At 56.3% G+C, this 6,552-nt stretch overlaps 1 long non-coding RNA gene across 1 annotated transcript; it reads left to right on the forward strand.

Moving 5' to 3' along the window:
* The first annotated feature begins 445 nt into the window (after positions 1-445).
* On the forward strand, positions 446-5,839 carry LOC129467811 (uncharacterized). Its single transcript, XR_008652481.2, has 2 exons — positions 446-791; positions 4,767-5,839. It is a non-coding gene; the product is annotated as an uncharacterized lncRNA (long non-coding RNA).
* The last annotated feature ends 713 nt before the right edge of the window (positions 5,840-6,552 follow it).

Consider the following 6,552-nt stretch of genomic DNA (forward strand, 5'->3'; position numbering starts at 1 on the left):
GCCCCCTCCCCGGGCCCTGCCCTCCCTCCCCGCCCCGGCCCCGCACAGCCCCCGGCCCTTGGCAGAGCTCAGTTTGCGCCCACCCGGAGCCGGGGAGGGAAAGAAAAATGAGTTTTCCCGTCGCCCGGTGATGGTGTCAATTGATCGGCGCGGGAGGGGCTTCGCACCGGGCTGGGGGCCTCTCTTGCAGCTGCCGGCGCGCAATTATTGGGGAAAAACTGGGGCGGCTGCCGCGATGAAATTAGTTATCGATCCCTCGGCGGGGCCGCGGGGCCGCGCTTGGCGCTGACGGCTGCAGACCCAGCTGGGCCCGCTGGGTGGGGCGGGGACCCGGGGGGGCAGCGGGAGCGGCGGGGGCGGGCCCTCCCCCTGCTCGGGCCTCTCCCTCCTCCTCTCCTCCTCCCTTCCTCCCCTCCTCCCCTCCTCCCCTCCTCCCCTCCTCCCTCACCCTCCGGCCCGCGCTCCCCTCTCCCATTCATCCCGCCGCCTTATCGACCCGCGGCCGACCCCACGCGGCCAGGCGCCCCCGCCCGCTGCCCTCTCCTCTCCCAGCCCGGCTTCCCCCGCGGGGGCTGTCATCGAGCTTCTGGCACGGCCGGATCCTGCCCCGGGGGAGGAGGGAGCAGGGCCGGGGGCGGGATCCAGCCCTGTCCTTGCAGGCCTGGGTTCGGAGCCCAGCTGCCGGGAATGGTTTCCAGATCTCCCTGAGCCTCAGTTTCCTCATCTGTAAACCGGGTGGTGGTAGCTTCGTCCACCTCTTTGAGAAGACAGCAGAAGAGGCGTCCTGAGAAGTGAGTTCGCTTGGAAGCTGCCGGGCTGTCGTTTGCGTTGATACCACCGATCTTCCCAGTCACTCTAGGAGACGGGTCATATCCCCGTTTTACAAATGAGGAAAGTAACTCAGTGAGGGGAGATGCCGTGTCCAGGGACACACAGTAAGCAGGTGGCCCAGGAGGACCCCAGAACCCGGCTGGAGGTGTCGGAGTTGTGGGGGGGGGGTGCCTGCGGAAGGGGAGGGACAGGAGCAGAGGGAGGTCAGTGCTGGCACCTGCAGCCCTGTCAGGCTGCGGGGATGCGGAGGTTTGGGAGGTCTTAGCAGAGTGGTGCATACAGATGGTAGAGCCTGGGTGGACGGAGGAGGGGGCAGGTCAGGGCTCCCCAGCCCTGGCTGAACCATTGGCTCGGCAGCCTCCTGGTTGGAGAGCAAGAGTGGGGAGAGGCAGGGGAAGGAGAGGGACGCAAAGAGGAGAAGGAGAGGGTCTTTGCTCAGAGCCAGCCTGCCACCCTCTCCTTTCCCAGCACTAGGCTGCGTTTGGGAGGGAGGCTGCAGGCTGGAGAGCAGGGGATTTGAGTTCCAATCCTGAGGCTCCGCTAGGTGGTGTGTGACCTTGAACAAGGCCCTGCCCCTCCCCAGGCCTCCTATGGAGATGGTATTGGGTCTTATGTCCCTCAAGGCTCCTTGGGGCTCCCCTCTGCCTGCCAGCCACAGCCTCATGCATCTCAGAGTCTCAGAACATTTTTGTTTGTTTGTTTTTGAGAAAGAGCCCCTCTGTCACCCAGGCTGGAGTGCAGTGGTGCAATCTCAGCCCACTGCAACCTCCACCTCTTGGGTTCAAGTGATTCTCCTGCCTCCACCTCCTGAATAGCTGAGATTACAGGTGTGCACCACCGCGCCTGGTTAATGTTTTTTGTGTTTTAGCAGAGATGGAGTTCCACCATGTTGCCCAGGCTGGTCTCTAACTCCTGAGCCTAGGCAACCTGCCCACCTCAGCCTCCCAAAGTGCTAGAATTACAGGCGTGAGCCACCGCGCCCGGCCCTCAGCACATCTTCATTCAGCACCTACTGTGTGCCAGGACTGTGCTGGGCACAGCAGATACAGCTGAGGACAAGACGGCCTCTGTCCCAGTTCTCTCGGAGCTAGATGCGTATTAAGCAAACCATTGTATGGCCGTGCACTTACACCTTGGGGGGCATTCAAGGGGACTGACAGGATAAGTGTGCTGGGGTGGGTAGGTCACCAGGGAAGACTCCCAGAGTCAGCGACGTTTGAAGGTAGGATGTGGCAGGGGCAGGGAAGAGCAGCCTTTGCTGGGGAACGACATGAGCCAAGGCCCAAGTTCAAAAGGAACTCTGAGCATGGCAGAAATGGAGAAAGGCTGGTGTGCTGGAGGCAGAGAATGCTGGAGAACAGGTGAAGACAGTGAGGCCGGCAGGGCCAGGCCGTGGTGGGTTTGGGTGCTGCGAAGGAGGTTACACTCCTTCCTGAGGGTGGGGGAACACAGAAGGCATTCGATCGTAGAGGGACAGGGTCAAGTCCAGCCCCTCGGCTGGAAGCCTGTGTCTTCCTGTTCGCCCATGGGTGTTGCATGCAGAAGTCCTGCTTTGGAGGTCTGGCTTTGTTCTTGGCCTCTCTAAGCCTCAGTTTCCTATTCTGTAAAATGGAGATAATGACCTGCACTGCTGTAGTGGCTGTGGGTTTTGGTGGAGACAGCCCTGGGTTCAAGTCTTCCCTTCCAAGCCGTGAGACCTTGGGCGGTGTCCAACAAGCGGCTCAAAGAGGCTCTGTGTTCTCCCTCTCCCAGCTTTCCTGGCTCCCCAGATGGGATTCTAGAGGTGTCCTCAGGATCCAGAACAAGGTCTCCTTGGTGACAGGGGAGGCGGTGGGTAGCCCCTCCGCTGGCCTGATGGTGAGGAGAGGCAGGGCGGGAGGGCTGGAGGCCAGTGCTGGGGGTCGCTGCTCCAGCCTCTTCCCCTCTGGACTCCCCTTGCTGGCTGCAAGAGGACACACAAAATGGCAGAGGGACAAGCTGGCCTGTTGGCTGCCTTATATTCTGTAAAAACTGGTCCTGCCTGGCTTCTGGGGAGCTCGCTATATTCTATTCTTGATTTGGAAATGGGTATTACAGATGAGTTCCCTTTGTAAAGGTTCACAGAACTGAACACCTAGGATGCATTTCTGTGTATGTGTCACACTTCAACAAAAAGTGACACTGGAGTGGCTCATGCCTGTAATCCCAGCACTTTGGGAGGCTGAGGCAGGCGGATCACATAAGGTCAGGAGTTCAAGACCAGCCTGGCCAAGATGGTGAAACCCCATCTCTACTACAAATACAAAAATTAGCCAGGTCTGGTGGCATGCACCTGTAATCCTAGCTACTTGGGAGGCTGAGGCAGGAGAATCACTTGAACTCGGGAGGTTGTAGTGAGCTGAGATCGTGCCACTGCACTCCAGCCTGGGCGACAGAGCAAGACTTCATCTCAAAGAAAAAGAAGTGCCACTGGCAGCCGGGTGCGGTGGCTCACGCTTGTAATCCCAGCACTTTGGGAGGCCGAGACGGGCGGATCACGAGGTCAGCAGATCGAGACCATGATGAAACCCCGTCTCTACTAAAAATACAAAAAAAATTAGCTGGGCATGGTGGCAGGCGCCTGTAGTCCCAGCTACTCAGAGAGGCTGAGGCAGGAGAATGGCGTGAACCCAGGAGGCGGAGCTTGCAGTGAGCCGAGATTGCGCCACTGCACTCCAGCCTGGGGGACAGAGAAAGACTCCGTCTCAAAAAAAAAAAAAAGAAAAAAAAAAAAACCCATTGTAACCGTTTCTGTTTTTATTATGTTGACAAGGGAGCGTTATTTACTGTTATTGTTTGCGGAGCGGGCGCGGGCGCGGGCATCTCCCCCAGGAGCTCACCTTCAGGCTGCGGAGGGCGGGTGCCCGGTTGGGGCGCGGGCAGGGGGCGTCGGGCGACCGTGCACCCTGGGGCCCTGCTCCTCGCCCCTTCCCCCGCCAGCCCGGCCCGGCCCCGCGGCTGGGCGCGTTGGCGCGGGGAGGGACTGCAGAGGCCCGGTGACTCTCGCGTTGTAGGAGAAAGGCAACAAAAAATAAAAACGGCACAGATGACTTCATTCTCGGGAAGGCTCGGTCCTACACGGACCAATTTCCTGGGGACTGTGGTGGAACAGCTCCGCTGCCGTTGGAAGCACTTAAAACTGAACCAGATAAAGACCAGGACATTCTGGGCCCTGCTGAACCAAGCCAGGGCAGGCTGCCGGGGCGTGCGATTTCTGGCCAAGTGGGGAGGCGGGTGGCCTCCCTCCACCCTCAAAGGCGCCTGGCTTCCAGTGTCCCAGGATTGGGGGGCTTGTGGGGTGGTCTCCGCTGGGATCAGATGGGCCTGAAGGACGCCCCCCACCCCCAAGCCTCTGTTGGGATGTTAATCTCATCCTGCTAATTAAAGTTTATTATTCTCTCCCTAATTCAGCTCTTCGACATCAGCTCAAATGCAAACAGTTGCTGCTCTGGACAGGGAAGCCAGAGGAAAAAGGCCTCTGCAGTGCACACCATAACATGGATTAAAAAATATATATATTGGCCAGGCGCAGCCTGCCTGTAATCCAGTAATTTGGGAGGCTGAGGCAGGAGGATCACTTGAGGCCAGGAGTTCGAAACCAGCCTGGTCAACACGGTGAAACCCAGGCTCTACTAAAAATACGAAAATTAGGCGTAGTGGCACACACCTGTAATTCCAGCTACGGGAGGCTGAGGCATGAGAATCACTTGAACCTGGGAGGCAGAGGTTGCAGTGAGCCGAGATTGTGCCACTGCACTCCAGCCTGAGTGACAGAACAAGACTCTGTCTCAAAAAATAAAAATAAAAAAATGTTTATACTTACAAACAACTCCTAATGAACAACCCAGGTTTTGGAAACAACTTTCAGAGACCCCTTCAGCCTGTTTCATGTTTTCTTTTTGTTCTTCTCTTCCAAGGGCATGCGGTTAGCCTTTGGTCACGGAGGCCTTTGCCCTTGCAAAAAAAGTAATCTTCAGCCCTGTTCCTAGTACCAGCCGCTCGCAGCTGCACAGCGCCTCCTGAATGTGTGAACCAAAAGTCAGGGTTCCAAGAAGAAAGAGCATCTGCCACCCCCACCCCTACCCCAGGTCTTGTAGAGTATAAGACAGAGGTTCCCAGCCCTGAGATACTGGCAGGCATCAGGCAAGCCGATACCTCCCTCCACTCCCAGTCACCAGCACTCACCCCACAGGCTGACAGTCCAAGCAGAACTTGCTGGCAGCTGCTGGTGGGTTTAGAGGGTTTAGCTGATGTGAGAGTCAGGGCCCTGGGCAGTGTTTGCGACAGAAATGACAGTAGACACCCAGCGTTGCAGAACCCCAGATCTGGGAGGACTTTGGAGATTACCCAGACCAACTACCCCCCGTCTTGTTTTACAGTTGGGCAAAATGAGGCCCAGAAAGGGGAAGGAGATGGGGCTAAGATGCGTCACCAGCTGGTGGTAGAGCCTAGATGGGACCATAGCGCTGTGCTTCCCATTCAGGTGCTGGTCACCCCACTCTTTCATCTGTGGAATTATCTGTATGATCAAGTTTGGGGCTGGGGGCAGGGCAACCATGGTTAGGCAGGGGCCACTGATGCCAGACTGCCAGCTTTCAAATACTTCTAAGTGAAGTTCTTCTCACAGAGCCTTGGCTTCTTTATGTGTTAAGCAATGAGGATAATAACAGACCCTGGGCCGAGCATGGTGGTTCATGCCTGTAATCCCAGCACTTTGGGAGGCCAAGGTGGCTGGATCACTTGAGGTCAGGAGTTTAAGACCAACCTAGCCAACATAGTGAAACCCCATCTCTACTAAAAATACAAAAATTATCTGGACGTGGTGGCGGGCACCCGTAATCCCATCTACCTGGGAGGCTGAGGCAAAAGAATTACTTGAACCCGGGAGGCGGAGGTTGCAGTGAGCAGAGATTACACTACTGTGCTCCAGCTTGGGCGACAGAACAAGACTCCATCTAGAAAATAAAAATAAAAATAAAAAAATAAGTAACAGAGCCTGCTCTGAGTTTGTCTTAAGGAAGAAAGGCCATGATGCAGGTGAGGCCCCTGGACTGACCTGGTACTTTCTAGAACTTAACTGATGCTGGCAACCATGGCAATGCTGGTGGTGGTGCTGGTTGTTGTAGTGGGTTAAACGGTGCACACCCCCCTCCCCTAATATGTCCATGCCCTAATCCCTGGAACCTGTGAATGTGATGTTATTTGGGAAAAGGGTCTTTGTTGATGTCATTATGTATCTTGGGAGGAGGTCACCCTCAATTACCCAGGTGGGGCCTAAATGCCATCACAAGTGCCTAGATTACACAGAAGAGGAGAAGCCCTGTGTAGACAGAGGCAGAGGGTGGAGCGATGCAGCCACGAGCCAAGGAGCACCTAGAGCTGCCAGACACTGGAAGTAGCAGGAAGGGTCCTCCCCGAGCCTGGGGAGGGAGCAACGCCCTGCTGACTTCAGTCTCAGACTTTTGGCCTCCAGAACAGCAAGAGACTCATCTGTGTGGTTTTAAGCCACCACGTTTGTAGTGATGTGTTCCTCAGCCGTAAGGAAGGAAATGAATACAGGGGTGTTGAGAATCAGGATGAGGATTAGGATAAGGATGAGGACAGGGTGATGATAATGATGGTGATGGTGATGCTGATGGTGGTTATACAAACGAATACGGGGGGGTGTTGATGAGAATGAGGATGGGGCGATGATAATGATGG

This window comes from Symphalangus syndactylus, chromosome 18 (genome assembly GCF_028878055.3).
Source record: "Symphalangus syndactylus isolate Jambi chromosome 18, NHGRI_mSymSyn1-v2.1_pri, whole genome shotgun sequence".
Classification (NCBI taxonomy): domain Eukaryota; kingdom Metazoa; phylum Chordata; class Mammalia; order Primates; family Hylobatidae; genus Symphalangus; species Symphalangus syndactylus.